We start from the raw sequence: 23,607 nt of genomic DNA, 5'->3' as shown, positions 1-23,607 counted from the left end.
TCTGCATTTTGTATCTTCTAAGGTTCTTGACAGTGTACGGCCCCACAGCTGTGTTTTGTGAATTAGTCAGATGCTAGCCGATATTTCTTCCTTTTGAGGGTCAACTGACATCTTCTGCTTGGGTGCTGTGGAATGCTACCATGGACTCAGCACACACCTGCTTATTAGCATAGTTGTCCCTTGACTTTCACAGCCGGGTCCATCTTATGGTCTGGAAAATGGTTTTCTGTTTTTGTTTTTGCTTTTGTTTTTTTCCCAGTTCTGTTCATAATGATTTGGCTGCCTGGGCTCATTTTTATGATCTGGCACCCAGCTTTCTCAGTGCTCTGCCTCCCTCAGAATTCTTCCCCTTCCTCTTCGGAGTGCTTATGTATCAGGTTTCAGGAGCAAGCACTCCTGACTTTGGCCGCTGACAGGGTCTGGATGCCTGAGTTCTTTGCTGAACCCTGTGCTGAGTGTTTTACCTGCTGTATCTTCCTTCTTGAGTTGGCAGAGTGAGGTTGAGAGCCAAGTGCTTTGGTTGTGCTCACTCTGTGGGCTGGGGAAATGTGTGCTGAAAGGCCTTGCCTTACTCTGCCACATCTAGGCACCAAGAGGCAGGCTTGGATCAGAGTCTAGCACATTGTGCAGAGGTTTCTCTGAAGTCATTCTTTTGTTTTATTATTTGTTTTTGAGACTTAGTTTTACATGTGTGTAGGCATGTGTGTCTATGTCTATGTATGTATGTATGTGTGTACGTGGCTTTGGAAGTCAGAATAGGGTATCAGATCCCTTTGGAGTTGGAGTTACATTTGGTTTTGAGCAGCCAAGAATGGATTCTGGGAGTTGAACTCAGGTCCTCTATGAGAGCAACAAGGGCTCTTAACCACCTCACCATCTCTCCCTTCCCTGTTTGCTTTTTTGAGTTATGCCATAGCCCAGGCTGGCCTGTAACTCACTGTGTAGTCAAAGCTAGCCTCCTTAAAGCAGTCCTGCTGAGATTACAGGGTGACCACTGGAGCCAACTAAATGGTCATTTTGTTCCCATCCTTTCTTTGAGTTCTGTGTTCTCTGCCTGGATGTTTATAAATGTTACAGCATTGATGGTTGCTTTTCATGGCTTTCGTCATGAATACAGTCAGGGTTTGCCCACAATCAGGGAGGGCTGACTCTCCCGGGCCTCTTTGATGTTCACCTCATTGCAGGAGAATGCTATGTGGTCTTACCACCAGAACACTGGCTGAGGAAGGACGTCTCACATGGTTCAGCCACTTGTGAGGCCACCTCAGAGAGACAGAGCCATCTGTAGTTCCAGTGCGAGCTCAACCTCAAGACACTTTTCTGACTTGGTAAAGCCACTGCCCTGAGTGCCAACTGTTTTCCTCTGGCTTGCTGTTTGACTTGGCCACCATGCCAGGTACAAACTGTGCTCAAACTTGTCCTCCTTCCTGGAGCTGCCACCTGCTGTGTCAGGGACCAGCCCCTTGTCCCCAGCCAGTGCTCTTCTGATATACCAGCCATGTGATTCCTGGAGCTTCCCAGTGTTGCTACACACACACACACACACACACACACACACACACACACACACACGCACATGCACATGCAGAGACAGAAAGAGACATACAGAGACAGAGAGAGATACACAGAGACACAGAGATACACACAGATACATCTAGATACACATCCATACATACATACACACATATACACACACAGATATACAGAAGAATGCAGACACACCCAGATATACATTCAAACACAATTGTACACACACATACAGAGAGAGAAACAGAGACTGACAGAGACAAAGAGACAGAGACAGAGAGACACAGATACATGCATACACATGCATACACACATACACATATACACATACAGATAAACACACACACACATCAAGATACACCCAGACATACCCATGCACCCTCCTCCCTCCACACACTTGTGTAGACCCACAGATCCACAGGAACAAGAATACTCTTGCCCTGGCTACTTCTCTCCCCCAGCCTGATTCACCACCTTTGGCAGGCCTTACTGATCTTGGCAGTTCAGCTCTTTATTAGCCAATGAGGATGACCAAAGTAGCCTCCATCTTCTTTATTCAACTGTCATGGCTTTTCCTTTAGGTTTGGGTCACACAAATGGCACAGGTTTCCAGCTTCTTAGTGGTATTTCAGGCTATCCATCTTCACGGGGCGATTGTTTTCCCTGTAGGTTTCTCAGAGGAACATTCTAGATGTAGATACAATAGAGGCTTAGCCTTCTCACCGATCATAGATCGTTTTAGAATGCAGAAGCTGAGAGGTTATGAATACTTGCTGGCCAATATGCTTATTGGTCCAGATCACAAAGAGAAAGTCACAAAAACGTGTGCCATGTCCAGACCTTGGTACCCACCAAGTCCTGCAGGACAGGGCACCTTAATCTTGGACCATGGAGCATCAGAAGTGAGAGACAGTGTGCCTGAGAGTTAAGCTACCCTGTGTGTATACTTAGTGACAGAACCCTTACAAATGAACACACCAAACTTGCAAAAAGAAACCCACATCTATTGGCATCAGATGATCTGTGTGACCCAGGCCCTGAACTGTTCAGAAATGACAAGGCTACTTAGCCATGTGGGATAGGGCTCTCTGAGCCACCAGGACTCTGGGTAGCTTCTGTAGGCAGAGATCACAAATCATGGCCTGTGCTGACAGCCACAGACCTTCCTTCCTATGTCTCTCTCTGACCAGCTCTTCTCCAACTCCCCTAGCTGGAGACATGGGTAATTGGAAGTGAGGATGCCCCAGACAGGAATGTGTGTCCAGGCCAGTAGGCATCAGGGCCACCCTTCTGCATAGCTTTTCTCAGCAGTCACCAAGCACCCATCCTGCCCAGCTTAAGGCAGGAGAGGGCGCTGGATCATGAAATCTGTGACTCTGTTATTGAGAAGACACCAGACTGTGCAGAGGGCACGTTTCAAAGTCAAGTGCAATGTGGTGAGTCTCTTTTGCACTGTAAACCTCTGCCATGGCTGCTTTATCTGACAGTACCTGCCACTCTGGGGTTGTGGTTATCCCGTGTGTGTGTGTGTGTGTGTGTGTGTGTGTGCGCGCGCGCACGCATGCATGAATATGGGGACCAGAGGTTTATGTCAGTCAGTTGACTTCCTCATTTGCTGTCCACTTTATTTGCTGAGGTGGGGGGGGGTCTCTTGCTGAACCCATAGGTCACTGGTTTGGCTGGTCTAGAGACAGCCTGCCCCAGGAACTCCTTGTTTCTGCCTTTTGAGGACTGGGATTATAGGCTGCCACTCCCATGAGGCATTTACATAGATGTTGAGGATCTGCACACTGCTCCTCACGCTTATGCACTGAGCCATCTCCCTAGCCTGTGGCTAACATTTTAGCTGCTCTAGATTGACTTCTCTACTCCTAGATGGCCAGGACCCCCTGTGCATAGGAAAGGAACATTTGCTTGGGGCTGTCTTCCCTCACTATCTGAAGCAGACCTGTGCCACGTGTTTACCGGCATGGACCAGGGAAGGTATCACAGACTCTGGGATAGATAGGGGCCCCCTGGCACATAATGGGTTCACAGGAAAATGCTAAATTAATCAGCACCACATCAGAGTTTACTGATCCCTGCAATGAATGTTCCCAGAAGTGTTGGCCTTTTCCTTGGCCAAGATCATAAGCCATTGGGCCAGGAATGACTCTCTTCCTTCAGCTTCTGGCCTCCCTGCTCTGGGTTGGGCACACTCTTCTTCCGGCACACCTGTGTTGATTGATTGGTATGGTGTTAAACTTTTGGCTTTTTGTAGGCAACTGTAGGAGGGCGTTGAGCTGTACAAATCTGCCCAGTGCCTAAAATTGAACTACACACATAACACACTCACACGCATGGCTCAGTTGGAATTTCCTTCTACTTTCATCCTGCTTCCAGCTCACGTCCAATGCCTATCAGGCTGGACTTCTCCTTCCTACTATGGTGCCTGCCTTGGCTGGCTAGGACCATATATTTGGGCCTTGGATCTTTGTGGGTACTTTGTTGTCGTCCTGAATCCCAGTGATGCCTTTCTGAGTGTCCTACTGCATTGCTTCTGCATTTGAAGCATAGGGTCTGCTTTTTCTGAGTAGGGTAGAAAGAGACGATGGGTCAAGGGTGTCCTGGAAAGGGGCTGGAGGTCTTTAGCCCACAGACAGTTTCTGTAGTCAGCCAGCCTTGCCAGAGCCTACAGTTGTTTAGTGTGTTTAAAGGACCTACCTCAGTGCCAGGAGCAGCGGGGAATCTGAAGAGTTGATGAGTTTGCAAAGAAAAGCAGAGGAGAGAATTTGGGTTAATAAACTCAGACTTGTGTCCCAACTACTTGGTTCAAATTTCCCCTTTCTAACATTGACCTTAGGTGAACAATTTTGCTTCTCTAAGCTTGATTGCTCTGTAAACTTCTACAAGGTCTTTCGAGCATCAAATAAGATAATGCACACGGAATGCTTCAGAATCATGCCTGCTGCGTTGTAGGTGACCAATTAATCGTATTCTAAACACACTGCCGCCTCACTTTTACTGCTGTGTGCCAGGCACTGGCAAAGGGGTTTTGTCAGGGTTTGCTCATCCACTCTGTGTGGGAGCCCAGAAAAAGACAGAGGCACAAATTGGTTGTGAGAAACTTACCTGAGGTGGAGAACTGGGGTTGAACACAGGCAGTCTTCTCTGAATTTGCGACTTTAGTGGCCTTGCTACCTGGTCTTGCATAAAGACCAGCCTGCAAGGAGGCTTCACGTAGCCTCCCAAGGCCCAGTTTCCTCACCCTTAAATTCCCTAGGGGAGTTCACTGAGTTTTGTAAAGGAGTTTGAGTGATGCCTGGCCCAGGTTAAACACTCAGTGTCTGGCAGCAGTTTCCATAGCAGCTTCACATAGATGACCACAATTAATAAGGCAGGGCAGTGGTGGTGTGTACCTTTAATCCCAGCAACTGGGAGGCAGATGCAGGTGGGTCTCTGAGTTCAAGGCCAGCCCGGTCTACATAGAGAGTTCCAGGACAGCGAGGGCTACATGGAGAAACCCTGTCTTGGAAAACAAAACACTTATATAATAAAGCTAACAGATGACCTATACTAATAAAGTAGAAATCTTATTTTATTGTACATGATAATTCTTTATACTTCAGTACACAATATAGTGTTTAATACACATAAAGTCTTTATGTTGATCAGATGGAGTTAATTAGCATACACATCATCTTAAACCTTGTCACTTCCTTACTGAGAGGCATTCAATAGCCCATATTTTAGGTATTTGAAACAATTCATTGCTGCTCTCCATCGTTACCACATTGGACAATAGGTAAATGGTGCAGATGTTTTATGAAAGGGGTCAGAGTGTGGAGCTAAGTGGGAGCTGGGTTCTGAGAGGTAGGAAGACCGGCATTCTATATGAAGGGTCTCTTACATGAGGCAAAATGGAGAACCAAAGGCTAGTGTTCTAGGAGCAGAGTCTGGATAGAGGTCGTGAGGGATTGTTGTGTGAATTTTGACCTATGAGCAGGCCCTGAGGGTTGTCATTAGCAACGTGACTGTCATGGATCAGAGCGGTTTTTTTACTCACACGTTTTGGCAGCCTGTCGCTGGAGGGCAGAGCAGGAGCCAACAGCATAATGGAGGTGTTGAGGCACGTGAGGTGGTTGCTTTTTCCCTCCATCTAAATAGGGCTCGGGATTATTCTGAGGACTAGCCCTTGGCCCCTGGGTGCACCCTGAGCTATGGGTTAACTGCCTTTCAGCTGCTGTTTGTGCCATAAATGCCTGTCACACGAGGGGCCTTAAAAATAACCCGGTGGCTAATAGCATTTCTCAAAATAACTGCTTGCGAAGTGTTTTGCTTGGCTGTGTGGCTACTAAAATTACACTCTCTACTGATGGGGATGGTGTTAGTATGTGTATGTATGTATGTTTTAATCCCGTATTTCCAGCAGGAGGCCAATTCTTTATCCTCTTTTGTCCTGTGGTCCCTCATCATGGCTCTGTGTCCAGGAATGATGTCTTCTAGGTCACCATACAGTTTCTTCTTCTATCCTGTGACTCTTGGCAGATCGGAGCTGCTCTCTTACCCGGCCTTGCTGTCCTGTCTCAAGGAGCAGAGTTTTGAAGAATCTTGGAGGGCGGGGTGGCCTTATTGTGGTGCTGGCCTGATTCCTTGGTGTGCCAGGTAATAATAGCACACCGTGGGGGGCAGATCTCACTGTGCTATCCAAGGGGGGAAACTGGGCCACAGAACAGTGTAGCAGCCCCACTCAAGGTGACCTAGTAACTGGAGGTGCGAACACTTGCATTTTGCTCCAGGAATTCTTTAGGGGGGTCTCCCAGGCCAATCCTTTGGGTCATCTAGCAACAGGGTCACTCAAATCCCTAGCTCTCTACTGGCGATGATATCCGAGGGGATGTGGAACCCCAAAAGGAAGCCCACAAAGCTGAGGAGTGGTGTTATTAAGAATTTGGGGTGCAGGGCTGAGGCACAAGGGTGGCAGCCAGTTTCCTTGTAATCACTTCTTATATCTAGAGAGTCCAGAGAGGTGGGTCTACAGAGAAAGTACTTAATGCAGCTGACATGTTCATGGTGTCGGTGTCTGCTGTGGCCTTGGCTATGTAGTAGGTGCTGGAGTTACAAAGAGGTTCAGGAGAACACCTAATCAAGGAATGTTTACAAGTCATTGTGTCATTTAGACACCTAGCTTAGGATACTGTAAAAGTGATTTGCATTCAGCAGTCACTGTACTTCAGAGCTTTATCTTTTCCCAATGAGTGCCGTGAGACATGAATCTGCCCCATGATTCCAGGCAGCAGCCACGAGCCATAGCTCTTAGTGGGAGCCTTTAGGTGACTCTATCATCTGTACTGTGGTTAGCTCAATGTCTAGTAACTGATTTTAGCCCAGGGCTTCCAACATTCTCTAGACCCCATGTGCTTCTAGCTATATTAATGGTGTGTGTCCATTCTGGGTGTTTAGTTTCTTGTGGAGTATTCCCTGGATCAAGTATGATAGCCAGAAGTTACTACCAAACTGACTCCATATCAGATGATTCTGTTCAAGTCTGAGTGGATATGGGTGTTCTGAGTGGCTGAAGTCTGGCTAGGATGAGCCCTACTACTTGGTAGTTTATAAATATTATGTGGCATTCTTACACACAATGTTTTTACCTTATGATGGCTTTACTGAGCCATAACCCTGCTATAAGTAGAGAACGTCTTTGTGTAGCATCCTCATGACAAATGGTTTCTTGGTGTGCAATGGTACCCTCAAAATGTTTGCTTTGCCACTGTCTGCTGGCTTTATATAGTTCTGGAGAGTAAAGCCCATCCCTGAGATTTTACTCAGAATGTGAAACCAGGAAACTCCCTGCTCCTGCTCCTCTTAGAAGCTGTATGTGAAGAGCATACTGCTATGGTGAAAAGATCCTGGTTTCCACATTCAGTCGCTCTGTGACTTTAGGCAAAGTGTTTAACCTCTCTGAACCTTTTCTTCAACTGTTAAATATAATTTGGCATAGCATCAACCTCTTAGAGCGGTTGGGCGGATTAAATGACCCTCATTAACCAGGCACAGGCATAGCTACAGCAGGGCCCTGAAGATAGCTGCCCGTTTTGTCTTCATATTAATTGTGAAACCGTAGAAGATGGATTTGAAGCATATGTGGTTGCCTCTCACTAGGGTATTGGAAATTTTATGTTTGAAAATTGTCAAGGAGTGGCTGAGTGAGACTCTCAAAATGTTGGGGCCATTTACTGGGCACTGGATGTCCAGTTCTGGGGTGCAGACTGAGGAGGAGGTGAATCAGGTAGGGATGTACTTTGTGACAGTTTATCATATAATCAGACCTTGGTAATTCACATCTTGTATTAGGCTCATTTGAGAGTTCAGGAATTAGGAGGAATCTTTCCCACAGATGTGCGTATACATGTCAGAATATAGAGCTACTCCGTACGAGGGTTCCTAACCAGGAGTAATGGTCACATGACATATTCGACACAGTGGAGTGGAGTGCTGCTGGCATCCAATGGGTGAGAAACTAGGGATGTTGTACACTGTCCCTTCGTGTTGATACAGCTGGGCACCGTAAAGGACCTCATGGACCAAATGGCAGTAGTGGTGGGTTAGACCCTCTACCTAAATCCAAAGGTGGAGAATAGATCTCTAAGGGAAGAGGAGGACTTGCTAGGATGAGGGGTGTCTCTGAGTCAGGACTAGGATGCACAGTTAGAGCTAAATACCTGAGGTTTGGACTCCTTCTCGTGTTTCTGGAAGCCCCTGTCCCATTGTGGAAAAAGAAAATCAACTTTCCTTACATTCATGAGGTTTACCTCTAGGTCATTGTCCAGGCCTTTTCTCTCGTGTCTTCCCAAGTTCAACTTCGAGAAGGACAGTTCTTGCTGTTCTGCGCTTGCTGATAGAACGCAGTTTGCAGAACGAGTGGATGAAATAGAAGTTGGCTCTCTGTCTCATTTGGGTTTAACATAAGTAAGATGTCACTCTTCTTCATAGTTGCTGCCACTGCTGTTGAAGTGATGGATGGTAGCCCTGAGAGGTAAGTAGTTAGCCCAGTTCTGGGTTGGCAAGGTCCTAGGGGAGAAGCTAGTCATCCATGGTGGGCCAAATAGTCTGTAAGTTGAGAGGGTGGTGAGTAGTCCCTTTTTATAACTGGAGGATAGTTCAAGTGAAGTGTCAGCAAGTGACCCGTGTTCTTGGAATACTAGAGCAGGTGGAAGTCATGGCAACTCTGTTGCTGAACTAGGAGCAGAGTGTCCTCTCTTGCTGGCTTCCAGGCCATAGGGACTGAGAACCAACCTGGTTACAGCACCTTCCAGGACTGGACTTCTGTCTCCATGTGGCCCTTGAGGTTGGAGCTTGTCACCGGGGACAGAACTGGGCAGCCAGCAGCAGCTGAGCCAGAAGGAGAGGGCAGTGCAGGGTGATGCTCCCTCTGAGCTCAAGACAGCTCCTGCTGGCCAACAGGATCCTTGCTTTTCCTGATTGGTCCTCTGCATGCCTTGCTTCCTCAGCAGTCCAGACAATAGGCTACAATGCGGGCAGGCAGGCAGAACCTAGCAGCTTCTGGGCAGCCCCTCTCCTGCACCTGCTTGACAGTGCAGCCAGTAATATGCTTCCTGCAGGAGCTTATGTCTAAAGCCATTCCTGGAGAACAGCTAGCTAAAGTCCCAGCCTGGTAGCATTTCTTTCTGTTGGCTCAGACTTGCTTTATAGGGGATTTAGACTGAATGCTTCTCGACATTCAGAATCGCACAAGATGGCTGCTTGGAGGATTCATCATGCTACCGGTCATCTTGTGACTATCCATCTGATGTCCCATGTCAGATTGTCATTGACCTTTATGGAGCAGATGTTCAAACATGAGGGAGTGAGTACCTGCAGAAGTCAAGCATTTTAAAGAAAGTATCTGACAGTTCAGGACGACATCATTGGCTTTTAAGTCTAAGTGGGCACCTACGCTGTTAGGAGGCCACACTCAAACACAGAATCACCTTGTGTGTGGTTATTGGGACTCTATAAAACACAGATCTGGGATAGGAATGGAGACCTGAACATTTCTATTTAATTTGCATATACAGCTACTGCTCCAGGGCCACACTTTGAGAATGACCACTTTAAATTACTGCTATTTTCCAAATGTCTTATACTTCAGGTTTGCTTATTAATTGACAGATTTAAAAAGAAAGCATCACAGGATATGTGTTGTGTCTCTTGTACCAGATTGTGATGCCAAATTGACAGCAGTGGCCCCAACAATGAGAGAACTGCACATTGAGAAAGGTTGGAGTGTCTAGCCGTGCACACTTGTAATCTCAGCACTTGTGAGGTGAACTTAGGGGACCAGGTATTCAAGGCTGGCCTTGGCTATATGATTTGAGTTCCACCTGGGCTACATGAAAGCCTATTTCAAAACGTGAAAAAAAAAAAGAAAGAAAAAAGGAAATAAAGAACCCTCAAAAGCTAAAACCCCAAATTCTGACCTGATCTAATTGCTTTTACAAGGGCTTTGTTTTGAAGATTTAATACAAAATGGAAGTGTGGGAGGAGTTCAGTGGAGCAGAATCCTTTGCCAGACAGTGAGATCTCCCTGTATCCATCCCTACCTTTGTCCCCCATGTGCCTTGTCTCTCCAGTTGACCCATGAGACAGAAGTGAATGCTTATTGTTGGGAATTCAGCCCTTGAATTTTACTACATTTGTCTAATTCTAGCACTGACCTGCCGGGAGGGGAGTCTCCCTGATGCTATCACCAATGTGTTACCTGAGGTTTGGGGAAATGTTTTATATACAGGACTTCTTGAGGCCAGCATCTTTGCTCTCCAGAGGCTTCATTCCAAGAGTCTTACGTCAACCTGAGCTAATGTTTAGCTGGGGGTTTGGGCTTGTCATAGTCTGACAAGACAGTTCCCAAGGCAGAATTTTGTCTTCAGTACTTGGGGACTGGGGAGCCTGGAGAACCTCTGTATGACCTGAGTGAAGTACTGAGTTCTAGCTGGAAGCTGAATGCGTTTTTTTATCTGAACAGAGCTGGAGGAAGCTCTCAGGCTTGGCCCGGCACAAAGCTCGGTTTTCCCATTCTCTCTCCTCATATACCTCGTTGGTTAGCTTTGGGAGTGATGGGCAGGAGCAGTCCCCAGTCTGCTCTACTGATTTTAATGGCTCACTAATGTGAAACTTCTGGATACAAAGCACTGCCCCTTTAAAATACTCCAGGTCTGTGAACAGATGGAAGAGGGCAAGAGAGGTTACAAACAGTGGACCTTTACGGAGCGTGTTCTCTAAGACGTGGTGTCAAAATGCTTGTGTGAAGAACTTTCTTCAAAATCTAGAGAACTTTGCAAGTCAGGTGGGCTGGGTTCTGTTTTAAAGACAAGAACACTGAGGCCGTGGAATGTGAGAGGGGCACCAAGAGGTTGGACCTGATAGAAGGTTCTATTCTGCTGTCATGGATGGAGTCAAGGAGGTGGAGGGAGTTGAAGGTGAGCGGGAAGGAATGTTGTAGTTCATTCATGCTCATTCCATCTCCTGTATCCCAGCTTCCTTTAGACCATCCATCCTGGCCAGTTCAGCCTGCCTTACGTCCTCTTTCCAGCATCTGTTTTTATCTGATTTTGACATTTGATGTACTGAATGGCTTATTTCTATCTTGGTAGGATTACATCACCCTTGAAAACGATGGCCTCAGCCACCCTCCAGCTCTCTTTGAATACCTTACAGCAGAGGTCAGGGTCAGAGTGGAGCTGATAAACACTCCATCACCTGGACCGTGCTGGGTACATGCTCCGCACTTAACATCCATTACCAATTTTTCCAGTTGGCTGAAGCTCTGAGCTGCTAAGGTTTTAGCATCCAAAATCTGGCATATTGGAAGACCCCTCAATCCTGGGTAACCCGAACCATATGGTCACTGTACCTCATTTGGCAGCCAAGGATGCTAGTGTCCTGGGCATACTGTATTATCTGAATGTCATCTATTATTACTGGAGGAGATCCCAGAGTCTAGTCTTCAGTCCCTGACTCAGTGCTCTTCCATGCCCTCTGAGTTAGAAATGGCTCCATTTCCTCCTGTCTGCCTTTAGATGACGAGTTTTTGAAGGTAGGTGTTGTCTTTCAAGACACCTTTATGTTTCTCATCCTCTTTGGAGAAATGATTCCATGATAAGGAAAAGTTGGCTCAGAACTTGTAAATGGAATCACCGGGTTTGAACTCATGGCAGAGGTCAGGACCGGGGTAGGGCTGATAAATATTCAGTCACTGGATGTTGCCAGGTATATGGCTCATGCTTAAAGTTAGCAGTTCCAGTTGCATCTAAAGTCTGGCATCCTGAGAAACCCCTCAATCTGGAATAAACTTGGATTGGCATCATCTTTCCTCCAGGGGCTTAACTAACAAGGAAGAAATGGCTTTTCTTTAATCAACCCAGAGATGTTGGTCCCCAGGCACAAGGGGCAGTTCACAGCCTATCACAGCCAACCCTTAGAAATAGCAGCACTGAATTCTTGATTTTTCACTGTCCAAAATGGGATGTGCAAGGCTATCTTTCAGAATATAGAAAGGGAATATTGAATTATCAATTCATATTTCCCCATCATCCTTTTAAATGGGCATTTCTATGTGCATTGATTATTGTATGTATGTATTTGGGCACAGTACAGCATGTGATGGGTCATATATAGACTTATGTGATACTCGTTATTGAGTGTTCCCTGTCTTTCCAAAATCATGTTGTAATGAGAAAAGAGATGGCTCAGTTGGAGAAAGTAGACATTGCATTCCCTTTTAGAATAATAGAAGTGAGTTTTAGTATATATTGGTTCATCACATCCCTAGGCTTGTACTTACAGCCTCCAGTGCTCAAATGTCATGCATGTATGCTGTTCAAGGGAGTGTCCTGTGTACCAGAGAGGGAGCTATCTTCAACCATATATTACATGGCTTGTTTTCTCACCTCCCTATCTGGACTTTCACACTTGCTATTGAGTGACAGGGACATGCTAGAGAGGGCAGAAGTTTGCAAGAGGTGAGGGGCTCCTTCACTAGTTTCATGAGCACCAATTGTGAACTTATTGTAGATTCTTAGCTCCCCCCATCAGCCATCCAGAGACTCTGGGTGTGGTCCGCATCCTTTGACCAGACAACCATTCTTCTGGGTGATTATAATGGGTGCTGTAGATGGAAAATCATTCTGGTAGATACTTGGGGGAGGAGCAGGGTTTCAGTGTTTGTTCTACTTCCTGCTACTTCTGTGGCCTGGGGTAACTTTCTAGGTCCTTGAATATTGATTTTTCTCATCTGACAAATGTTCACTACACCTTTCTACTAACTTTGATATAAAGCTTAAAACAGAAGCTAACACTGGTATAAAGTCCCTAGTGCCAGGCAGGGCACAGGGGAAGTGCCAGGTGTCTTGGTTGGTTGTATTATTTCTGCATTATGATAGGCTGCCTTTTGTAGGAATGCCCAGAAATGTTTGTTTTCCCTGTTCTTCCCTTGTGGACTTCTGTGACCTTTCAGGTCTTCTTGCCTAGAAAATAGGAGTAACACCACCCACTGAACAGGATCAAATAGCATGGCATCTTTAAAGCATCCTGTACTTTAAAAATGGCAATCAAATATGAGAAAATATTAGAGCCATTTATGAAGTGGTTTCTGCCATGTTTTCTCTAGAAAATACACCTGTGTAGAAATCACTGGGGCTCTGCGAGCTTTTCTGTCCTGTGAGTCACAGTCTTCCCTCCCTGTGGCATCTCTGTTCTCACTGACTCTGGTCATCTTAGGCCAGGTCCTGGTCTATCTTGTACTTCCCCAGTAGTCCCATAATAATCCCTTATGAAAGTGTCACATACCATTCAAGAAAAGCCCTTTGGTTTCTAGGATGAGAGAATGGTGATGACATCGCTTTCTGTCCTTTAGCCATTATGATAATTGCTTAGGCTGTAGTGCCAAGACAGCAAATAAACTGCCTGCTCTCTCTGACATCCCAGTGCTGTTTTTACAGCATGAATTGTCCCAGTGCGGAGATAATCCTTACTCGTAATTTCACCAGCTTCTTAAGTGAGGAAAATGGGCAAACAGCTTTCTGTTCTCCACATACCACTCCCAGTGTTTCCATAGCAGAGTCCATCTCCAGTAAGAGGTCCAGACTTGCCTGTCCCGGCTGCTGTCAGGTTGCTATCTGGACTTTGAGTCTGGAGGGCCTGCGAGGTGAGAGAGATGCAGAAACAGGGCGGGAAGATGGGGGCAAGAGTGTCACAAACCCTATCTTTTCTTGAGGATGGGAGCACGCGGCTCCCACCTTACACACACCTGCTCCCACAAGCCTGCCTCACACACCCCTGCCTCCACAACACATACCTGCCTTACAACACCTGCCTCCACAACACACCTGCCTTACAACACCTGCCTCCACAACACACCTGCCTTACAACACCTGCCTCCACAACACACACCTGCCTTACAACCCACAACACATCTGCCTTATACACACCTGCCTCCACAACACACACCTGCCCTCACAACACACACCTGCCCTCACAACACACCTGTCTCCACAACACACCTGCCTTACAACACCTGCCTCCACACACACACACAACACATCTGCCCTCACAACACACCTGTCTTCACAACACACACCTGCCCCCACAACACACCTGTCTCCACAACACACCTACCTTCACAAACCCTGTGCTGATGAAGTGGGCGCTTCATCTTCCTATTACGCTGCTGATGAACAGGGATGAGGAGAAATGAGTTGAGGTTTGTGGAGACACTGCTATGCATTGCTAGAAAGTTGCTGAGACATTTATTTCCTGGAAGAGTGGAGGGAACAGAGAAAGGAGGGTTGGAGCAGAGAGATTCCTCCTAAACTGTTCTGTTTCCAGGCAATTAAAAAGACTTTAAAGCTGAAATGCATACTGACTGCTGGTGTGAGAGTCTCCTCTACAGCTCCTTTTAAACCCAAACTGTCTGGGAGGATGTTGATGAGATTCTTAGATATCAGCTGTACCCTGGAAGACAGAGTGGGAAGGGGAGAGAGAGAGGAAGGGAGGGGGGATACTGGTTTATCATGGTAGACAGAATAGTAAAGGAAGAAGGTGGAAGGAGGGAGAGAAAGACAGACAGACAGGCATACAGACATACACATGCACGTAGGAGTAGGTCATACATGTCAAGAGTTGAATTTTGGGGCCGAAGAGACAGAAATTCCTATAATTTAATTTGGAAGCCAATGAAAAGGCAGAGGATTCCGCAATGGGGAGTGGGTCCGTGGAACTCATGGCTCCAAGTTATTCTTTTTGGTTGACTCCCAGGCCTCAGAAGAAACACATGATGTGTAAGAAAGAACTTTGGTGTCTGGGAGGTCTACTCCTGAAAGGGCATGGAAAGAGATTGAGTGGCCCCAGAAGGGCAGGCAGTCTTTCCCTTTGTGTTTTATATATTCTTGTGGTCAGGTGGCTGAGGAGATTGTGTTCTCCTCCTGAAGAAGGGGTGCTTGTGGAGCTTGGGTTCCACCATGATCTGTGATGACCTCAGCTTGTTGTCCTCTAATCTTACCTTCTCTCATGATTTTCGTTATGGATGTAAGAGGCATCCACTGTGAACTTTAACCTTATATCCCAGCAGCAGTGTCTCAGTCTGGGGAAGATGCAGCATGCTGCAGAGCCTCCTCATGCCTGTGCTCCTGGCTCCCTTGGCTATCTGCTCTTCTTTCCCAGGGAAGGTGGCAGCCTCCCCGAGAGATCTTTTCTCCACTCACCAGAGCCATAAAAAATTAAACTGCGGGGTTATCAAATATTAAATCTGTCTGATGAATGACTACTTGCGGATTCTTATGAATTCTTTGCTTTGATTAAATAAAAGTGAAGAATGGGAACCGTCTAACCAGCAGTTTAGCAAAAGACAACTCAGGGCAGTCCTTCTGCCTGGCCTCAGCTTCTGAGTTCTGTTGAGTCACCAGGTTCACCATTCACTTCTGAGGCTCTTGATACTTGAGTTTTGTACTTTTCTGGAACTACAGTTAAACAAGACAGTCCTCAGACCAATTGCCCCTTAGTGGTTTCTATGGCCCTATCTCTCAGTAGCTCCCAACCCCAGTGTTCTCAGCCTTGGGTAGCCCACTGGCCTTTATTCTCTAACCTATCCAATAGAAGGAATAATGAGGATGCTACCTCATCCATATGATTAGTGCATGCAAAAGACGCCAAATGACTAGCATTTGGCAGCCAGAAGCTTCCAAGCAGTTGCAAATGCCATTGTCGACTTAACTTATTTCCAAAGTATTGTGGTTGAGTTGAGCTTCACTTTGGTGTTTCTCTGACCCACTGACAAATGACAAGTGCCTTCATTTGTTTATTAATTCAAGGCTCCTAGGTCCCTTCTTCAGTGGGATGTAGGAGGTAGAAGAGGTAACCCTTACACATAAGGAAAATGTGCTCTTATCAAAAGAGCACTGCATATTTGCACACATGCATGTTATAGGTTCATCACATGGGTGTAAGAAGTTGGAAAACTGTGGGAAGCCAGGGTCATCAAGGAAGCCAGGAGAGGAAACCTTCACAGGGTGGGCGGTGGTCTAGAGCCTCTGTAAAGTCTGTAGCAGTCCCAAAAGAACTTAGTCCACACTGTTGTATCTAGTCTATCTCCCACATGTGTCACCTTAGGGCGTGCTCAGACCTTAAAGATGTCATTGTAAATACCATGTGCTCTCCCCAGACCTGTTTCTGTTGAATTGTTTGTTCCTAGAGAGTGGAATATCTCCTTTATTGCATAGTGCTTCAATCACCTCATAAAGACCACAAGTCCCCCCTGGCTGCCTTGGACTCAGCTGGAGTTACATGGTTCTGCTGGATTTGCTGGAGGTCCTGCATGCGACAGGTTCATACCAGAGATTTGCTTTTGCCTGCAGGAGCCCTGGTTCATTGTACCAGACCCTAATCTGTGGATTAGAAATTAGGATAGAATTCCTGAAGCCAGATGAGCGTTGATGTGGTCAGGCCCGTCCTGTCTCTGATCTGGATCCAGCCCAGGTTCACATCCTGATTTCTCAATGCCCTCTCATTTATTAGAAAGTGGCTTATTATAATGGGGGACAATGCTAACAGCAAAGGTGACACATGTTGGTGTCCTAGCTGGCAAGGTCAGTGGACCATTGCAGTTTCTGTGTTAATTTACAGGCCAAAATGCTCATAAGACCACTGTCCTCTTTATCATTGCTTCATCAGCTAATCAATGAGTAAGTGTCCCCGATATCTGAGGTGGCAGGCATTTAAGAAATCTTCAGGCATCTCCGTGGGAAGTCTGAAGAATTCTAAGGCACGGCCACTCCAGTGAGAGGAAGCAAGAGAGAGACAGGTAGACGTGAAAGGTTAACCATGTCCTAGCACGGAAGACAAGACCCTGGGGAACAAGTCAGAAAATGGTGTAGACAGCAGCAGCTCAGCGGGAGGGCATGGAGTGGCTTTTGTCAATGGCAAAGACCCAGAACAAAGAGTGACTAGCAGAGGCCCATGGGCCACGAGGCAGCTTGTGGATGGGGGGCAAATTTGATACCTTAACTACCTGTCTTGACTTTGAGTAGCTTTTAGTCTCTGGTTGTCTCAAACAAACCCAGTGGTGTCTGCCTTAGTGATGTGGCAAGGATTTAATGGCACACTATGTGCAGAGGACAGAAAGAATTGCCTGACAGAGATACTACTGTAGTTTATCCCTGTTGTCTGTTGGGCTCAGAGAGTCTTTCAGGGAGCTCTTGAGATGTAGGCTGAGCCATGTCATGCCTCACTCACTTTGCTGGCTCGTTTTGTCTTACTTGGCACAAGTAAGAGTCCCTTTGGAAAAGAGAACCCCAGTTGAGAAAGTGATTCCACCAGATTAGCCTACGGTCTCGCCTGTGGTGTCTTGTCATGATTGATAATTGATGCTGGAGAGTCCAGCTCATGTGTGGTGGCCCCTGGGCTGGTGGTCCTGGGTGCTATAAGAAAGCAGGCTATATACACCATGAGAGAGCAAGCATCCCCCCATGGCCTCTGTTCCTGCCACCAGGTTCCTGCCCTGTTTGAGTTCCTGTCCTACCTTTCTTCTCTGTGACTGTGATGTAGAACTTTTCTCCCCAGGTTGCTTATCATGTTTGTTTTTCACGGATATAGACACTCTCAGATACTAAGATTCTGGGTAAGGTAAGGATGAGGCTTTATGAAGAGGAAGAGTGGGTGTTCCCCATCCCTTCCCAAGTGCATTTTATTATGGACCCGTTGTTTATCTAGTATTGGTCTGGTCCTTGGCACCAGAAGGCCTTTGCCTGTGTTCGCGCTTGACATCTCTGTGACCATCAGAATGACATAGAAAGGGGCAAATGATCTGTCTCTTTATAAACACTAAGAAGGATGGCCGATGTCTGCTCACATTCCTTTTTGTTTCCTATGACTGTCCCATTATTTCCAAAGGTCCTGTGGGCACACTGGGAACCACGCACGGTAAACAGGGGAATGAAATAATTCCTTCACAGTCATAGCAGAAACATTTGTCATTTCTCCCGCTTTGCTTTACTTTTCTCTCCACATTATTACTGCGCTGATTTCTCTGTAACGCTGAGATCCCAGAGAACATACAATTTGGTGTTTTGTTGTCTCCATTGACATTCTCTAGTAAGCATGTCCGCCTGTCACTGGAACTCTATTTTGAAATGCTAATATATTATATAGGTCTTATCCCTTTTCTATATTATTGCTTTTTAGTGGGCTTTTTTTGGGGGGGAGAGGGAGATGGAGCTGTTATGAGTGTTAATGCACTATCTTTCCCCAGAGTTATACACATTGCTCCATTTGCATTGCAATCCTGAGTGTATTCAGCGTGCATGGAAATGTGCTTTTTAACTCTACGGAAGATACTCATTGATATTCAACTTTGGCATTGAGACATGCAATGTGAAACCATCTGACGTAGCAACAAAAAGAGGAGGAAAAGGTACATAGGTGAGATTTAGCACGCACAACTTTGTGATGCTGCCATCTCTCTTAAACATCCCTGGCTCATAGCAGGAAGGTGGGCAGGTGCATCTGGTTTCCACCTCCATGTAGACTTGGGAGGGTTTGTGGCTGGTCCACGCTCCGTGTCTGTGGTTCCAATTGCAAACCGTAGGATCAATTACTTAAGGATGCCTCTACTCCCATGACTCACCCAGGCTGTTTGCTTGCAGCATTCCTGGGGCACAGATGATGGTTCGGATGGGCTTGGACACAGTCTGTTCCCTTTTCCTCTCAGTCAGGATCAGAGTGTTCATTTGCTAGGCTTTCCTTCTCCATGGGGTTGACTGCAGCCTGGACCTGCTGGCAATTGGTACACATACCTCATGGCTGTATGAAACTATACGCAGAGCAATTAAGGAAAGACAGACTTTTCACTAATCCTGACTTGCTAAGTGAGACTTACATCTTAAAATACAAACAGTTACTACTTGGGTGAATAGAGGAACTCTTGTTATGCTAAGCTTTAAGTTCAGAGAACATATTGTCCTGAGAGGACATAAAGGCAGGAAGTAGAAAAGACTTTTTAAAAATGTCATAAGGATTCACGGTTCCAGGGCATTTGCTATATGAAGGAACATGCTTAGCTGGGTGATTCTGTATAATAGTGTCCAGCAACCATGAACCTTGGATAATGGGCCCACATTTGTACATTGTTGTTCACAGCTCATAAACAACATGCTTGAGACCACCTGACACATAGCAACAGGAACTGAGGGATGGTTCATTTTCCCCAAAATAGCATTTTCTTGCCAGGGATATGTCTGGCTTTGCTGGGTGAAACAACTTAGTTGTAGTGTTTCACATAGAATGGATATCTGTCAGGGGATTGGTAAATATATCTCACTCTTATGACCAGAGTCTTTAAGAGGAGCGTGGGAATCTTACCTGCCTAGGCCACAAGTGACCGAGGGTCATTCTCCCATTCCTTGCTTACAACAGACATCCTTCATTCCTCTCTCCTTTTGACTGAGCCAGGATGTGAACCCTACATTCTTTTTTTTTTTTTAAATATGGAATGCTTCGCAAATTTGTATGTCATCCTTGTGCAGGGGCCATGCTAATCTTCTCTGTATCATTCCAATTTTAGTGTATGTGCTGCTGCCCTATATTCTTTTTAACACACTGCTTTATCAGTCATCATCATACATCAGAGCCCATTTGCTTGCCACTGTAGGCACTGGATATATTATTTTGGCTATGTATCATGGGGTGGGGTGGGAGAACAGGTCACCTTCTAGAAGATTCTTTGGCAAACACAAGCATGATAAACTGCCTTTCCTACATGCTTGTTCAAAGAGCTGGGTGCCACCAAAGTAAGGTTCACATGTCTAAAGATCACATGTTCTTTCAGCTTGCAGCCAGCAGAGTATCCACTGGGTCATGGGATGGTGATGTCATCTGTCCTTCACAGAAAGCCTGTTATGTTTGATTGAGTGTTTTCTATAGTACCATTTATGGGATCTTCGATGTTGGAATGATCTCTGTAGCACAGGTCATAGAGGCTTAGCTAAGACATTACGTAGAGATTGAGAATGGTCTGTGATGGGTTGTAGATGTCAAGGCCAGACATGTTGGCCTGCGGGACACAGGCCATACAGCACAAGGCTCTTCCTGAGACACTAAAGGACCTACTACCTTTGATCTCCCATGAGTTACTAGAGGGTGGGACTGTGGATAGTTGATTTTATATCTTTGGCTATTTCTACCTCGAGTACTCTAACAGCCAAGAAATGCTCGAAAAGGTATCAATGGCCCATGGGTCAGCAGAAGATTCATTCATTGAGCTTCAGGCACTAGCGCAACAGCTAATGATATCATTAGTCCACTGGAGATGGTTTCTTCCCCACAAAGGGTTCAGTCTTCATAACCTTACAGGTATCCTAGAACAGCAGACATGATTACCTCTACCCAGCTTCTCATCTGGATTTAGAGTTGACCCGGTCCTGAGTAATGGAGTGTCTGTGTAGAAGGCCCTTGTCTGGGCAGCAAGAGAAGGAAACATGAAGAGCAGAGACTCCCATACTGGGCTAAGGTCACAGGGCAAAGGCCAGCACTAGCAGGAAGGAATGGGGCTTACAAAGTGGGGATTGGTTGCATTCAGGCCGGCAAGGAGGATCAGGAGGCTGAACAGGCAGGGCTCCCTGTCCCCTTTCTAAGTCTATCTTTGTTTTCTGGCTTACAATGCATTGCCGTTGGGAGTAGCCTTTTGACATGTGCTAATTATACATTGTCCTTTGGTTCGTTTGAGAGTTCTAATAATTAGAATTTCTAATTCCAGCCTTTTGAGCGACTCCCAGCAGTCTCATCCTGTGAAGGTAGCACTAAGTTCATTTGCTTTCTTGTCCAGAGCAGGATGCCTGTTTCCTGGCAGAGAGGGAAGCTCCAGGTTCAGGGATGGAAGTAGAAGTTTCTCCTTGCAGCCCAAAACAGGTATGCCAGGAGACCTTGCTCTCAGTGTTTTGTATTTTGTTAAAGAGGAAGCTTCTCAAGTACAAAGCAGAATAATCTTAGAATAGAAAGATCCCTAGCCCTAGCCTGCCAAAGGCTTGCTGTGGCCCCTGAGCAAGTGACATTTTGGACCTCAGTTTCCTGGCCAAATACTGGGGTCATCAGATATGTGATTGCCAAGAGCTGTTTCAATTTGGAGATTATTTCAACCCACCAAATGTTCAAGTGGTATGTTCTGGGTCATTGTGTTGTGCCTCTGCCAATTCTCACTATGTGACTTCCTTTTCAAATTATTTGGTAACAGTATATTAAATATCTTTGTTCTAGGTCAAGGTAAGATTCACAGGTTCATTTTTTCCCCTATCCAACAACATTATTTTGCTTAGCTTCCCTCAGCCTTAGCTTCTTCATCTGCAAAATGGGCATTGGCACTCCTGGGCAGTTGTGCTGGTGAATACCCCATGTAAAACATACAATGCTAAGCTTACCTAGTGATGACCCTCTGAAGAGCACTGTAGACATCCCCGGTGTCATCAGAAGGGCTCAATGCAGTGTCATCACTCCCTCCCTTTTGCCTCAATGCTGCATTATCTCTCAGAGTGTAGTAGTTTGGCAGCCAGGTCTGTGGTGGACTCATGAGGACCATGCCAACTCCATCTTCATCTGAAGGCTTATCCTGCTTGCTGGGGACACTGCCAGATGTGGTGTCAGTCCTAAGAAGCTGCTAGACACCCACCCTTCCTTCTTGTCTACTTGTAATGGCAGAGGTTGCTTGACTGTTCCACGACTCTGACATTTCTGTGAGCCTGTTTACACATGTGCTTCGGGGACATGACCAGGCAGTAGGGAGCATGGATAGGAACTGATGCTACTAGATCTCAGAAACAGTCATGATGCAACAATGACCTATCAGTGTCCCACTCTCTGCTTCAGGGTGTCTTCCATCCTGGTTTAGGTGTCACAGCTGTCCCTTGATGAATTGTCAAAGCCTCAGAACTTGAAGTGTAGAAGGTTTGCAACAGGACGACCCTTGTAGAGGTCATTTGGTCCAGATGCTTCGGCTAATTGGTGAGGTAATGATGGCCAAGATGACAGTTGTTTTAAGGACCACAAACCGTGTGAATCCACCAGCTCTCCTGACTGGGGTACAATGACCTTTGTCCTCTACCTCCCCTTGGACCCTCTTTTCCCTGAAATCGCCTCAGAGAGTCACATACACAAATTAGGGTACAACCTTTGAAAGAGAGAAAGGGAGAAGTTAAAACTTGATGAGACTTGCACCCACCCTATGTGAGTTTGCCAGGACCACCTTAACAAATGCAACCAATGTTCAAGGCAGTGGTCTTAAACATAGACTTTCGTGGCTATGCAATCATGGAGGCTGGAAGTATAAGATCCAGGTCCAGGCAGAGTTGGTATCTTGTGAGGTCTCTCTCTTTGGCTTTTAGGTGGCTGTCCTCTCTGTCTTCACCTAGTCTTTCCCCTACGTGTGGCTTCTTAGAATGATACTGGTTGTGTAGGATTAGGACACACCCAATAGCTTCCTTTGAATTAATCATTTTTAAAGGCCCTGCCTTCAAATATAGACCTATCCTGGGGTCTGGGGTGGAGGAGGGGGAGAACACATCAAAGCCCATTATTCACTCTCACACTGCTGGATATGGTGCTCATGTTCTTGCTTCCCCTATAGACAGTGGCAATTGTAACCCTATCCACTTATGAATTCCCAGTGAGTGATGAGGAGTTACCGTGAGACCCTAGCATAAAATGAAAGTTACAGGTTTATTACAGAGGGGGGATGAAAGACTTCTTGTAAAGCCCACCCCCTGCTTCTACTGGAAAGTCATCCCTATGACTGTACCAAGGACCAGTACTGCTGAGGTCAGGGAGGAGACACAGCCTGTTGAGCCAAGAAGAGAGCTGGCAGTCCTTCTAGTGAGTATAGCTGATTAAGATAATTATGTTAGCTGGCCCTCAAAGACACATATTTATAGCCACAGTGATACATTATTAGGGAGGTAATTTAGATCAGGGATATGGAAATCTTATTTTTAGACCCAAAGGGGAGCCCAGCAGGCAGGTGACTGGAGGTCTCCAGTGGCTTTCTTATTCTTTTTGTTGAACCAGAGTCTCTCAAGGTTGAAAAGAATTTGAAAGGTCATGGGTTACATCATCTCGTCCCCAGTGCCCCACTGAGGGATCATTCAGCTCTCCTTTCTACTCTGACATCATATCTTGAAAGTCAGATTCTACCGGAAAGCAAAGCACTGTCCCTTTCTAGACCCCTCACATTGTGCTGGAGACCCCTCAGCAAGAGAGAGGACAGATATAACCACTTGAAACTCTTCTGACCTTGATACCGGGGCCACTGGTCCCCATGACCTTTACAGTCAAGCCAAGGGTCCAGTTTAGGAGGGAAGTACAGGAGCTCCTGGCCTCCTGTGTTTTTATAGATAGATGTCCCATTCTGGGTCTTGCAAGTTCTCTAGTGTTTGTTCTACTGACAGCTGTTGCTCCATGTGGAGGTGGAACTTGGTTGTTTGAAGTCAGCAGTGTTCTTTGAGAGCCCTTTTGGGGAAACAGATTTCATCTGAAAGGAAATCAACCAAACAGTCACCTAGTGGG

The 23,607-nt window shown here is 46.2% G+C and overlaps 1 protein-coding gene and 1 pseudogene across 39 annotated transcripts in view; one reads left to right on the top strand and one right to left on the bottom strand.

Moving 5' to 3' along the window:
* The window catches only part of Kcnma1 (potassium calcium-activated channel subfamily M alpha 1), a 694,984-nt gene that overhangs the window by 113,807 nt on the left and 557,570 nt on the right, over nucleotides 1-23,607 (top strand). The gene's annotated exons all lie outside the window — the stretch shown is intronic.
* On the bottom strand, nucleotides 19,539-19,655 carry LOC116914175 (annotated as a pseudogene).

This window comes from Rattus rattus, chromosome 12, assembly GCF_011064425.1.
Source record: "Rattus rattus isolate New Zealand chromosome 12, Rrattus_CSIRO_v1, whole genome shotgun sequence".
In the NCBI taxonomy this organism is placed as follows: Eukaryota; Metazoa; Chordata; class Mammalia; order Rodentia; family Muridae; genus Rattus; species Rattus rattus.
This window is presented reverse-complemented; position numbering and strand designations above follow the sequence as displayed.